Source organism: Eurytemora carolleeae, unplaced genomic scaffold (assembly GCF_000591075.1).
Source record: "Eurytemora carolleeae unplaced genomic scaffold, Eaff_2.0 scaffold546, whole genome shotgun sequence".
In the NCBI taxonomy this organism is placed as follows: Eukaryota; Metazoa; Arthropoda; class Copepoda; order Calanoida; family Temoridae; genus Eurytemora; species Eurytemora carolleeae.
In genome coordinates, this window is record NW_019396717.1 from 198,747 (window position 1) to 199,975 (window position 1,229).

The following is a 1,229-nucleotide window of genomic DNA, read 5'->3' on the forward strand; positions in this document are numbered from 1 at the left end:
ATTCCCATAGTATAAAATAATGCCTCTGAGAGAATAAAAAAGAAGAAAAGAAAAATTAATAAACACCCCGGAACACAGTCTAAAAATAATGTTTAAATAGAAAATACTTACATTCCATTTTGCAGTGATAGGTTCAGAATATCAATTGTGCATTTTAACTTTGTTTAAGTAATCTCTATATTTATCTGAAACTTTGATAACATTATTTATACTTCCTAAATAAAAACTTGATACATTATTTATTGATGTTTTAAGTATCATATTTATTCCTTGCTTGGGGACCCAGTCCAGTTCTTCCCTCATATATATATATGATAGCTATAGACCGTATGGGCTGAAGTATTTTGAGTACATGGGAGGTAGCATAGGCTAAAAAATCGGAAATATTTTTTTTTTCATAAAATAGATTTTTTTAAATAAAATTTTTTTTCCAAAATTCGATTTTAAAAAATTCCACGGGCAACGCCGGACACTTCAGCTAGTATTTAGTATTTCTAATAAAATTGAAGCATTATAGGAACTGATTACTAACCTAAACTTACTTTTTATAATCCTTTTCATTGCAATTTGAAATTGTACACATAATTTGCGGCTAAGATTATATCAACCGTTTTCTCGTTTTTGGGATAAAACAGACAGAAAAAGAGAAAAATTAAATTAAATGTAGATTAGAGTTGTATTTGCTAAAGGAATTGAGTCTTTGTCACAAACTCTGATTTTTTTAATTTCTATTTACTTGCAGCCCAATGTGGTATATAGACCTTAAATATTTCAAACTATGAATTCTGTCAGTTCAAATAATCTAAGTTTGAAATATAAAAGGATAACACCATCAGGTTGCAAATATATAGGGATTAGAAAATTTGAGTTTGTGGCAAAGACTCAATTCCTTTGTTTATCAAAGTATACATGCTTTCTTCATATTTCAAGTAAATTGCATGAAAAAATTAATGGAACACACAGTACGAGAAATCAACATTCTATAAAATAGATAAACAAAATAACTCTATGAAAAGTTTTTTGTGAAAAATGTAATCATCGCTGGGTGGGAATTGAGGAGATGAGAGGTTTGAAAAATTTAACAAAAAAATCAAAAGTAGTTTTAAAACTCTAGATTGCAAGGATTTCTAATAAATAATCTTTTACTAAAAATTCCAGTGGTCAATAACCAAAGTCTTCTTCCTGGTGAAAAATTGATTAGAATACTCGAGAAAAAGTTATTAATACTG

The 1,229-nt window shown here is 27.8% G+C and overlaps 1 protein-coding gene across 1 annotated transcript in view; it reads right to left on the minus strand.

Annotated features, from left to right (window-relative positions):
* The window catches only part of LOC111707732 (uncharacterized), a 27,844-nt gene extending 27,613 nt beyond the window's left edge, over positions 1 to 231 (minus strand). Inside the window, exon 1 of the mRNA XM_023480871.1 lies at positions 112 to 231. The gene's annotated coding sequence lies outside the window, so the exon portion shown is untranslated. The remainder of the gene's footprint in view (positions 1 to 111) is intronic.
* Between the last annotated feature and the right edge of the window lie 998 nt (positions 232 to 1,229).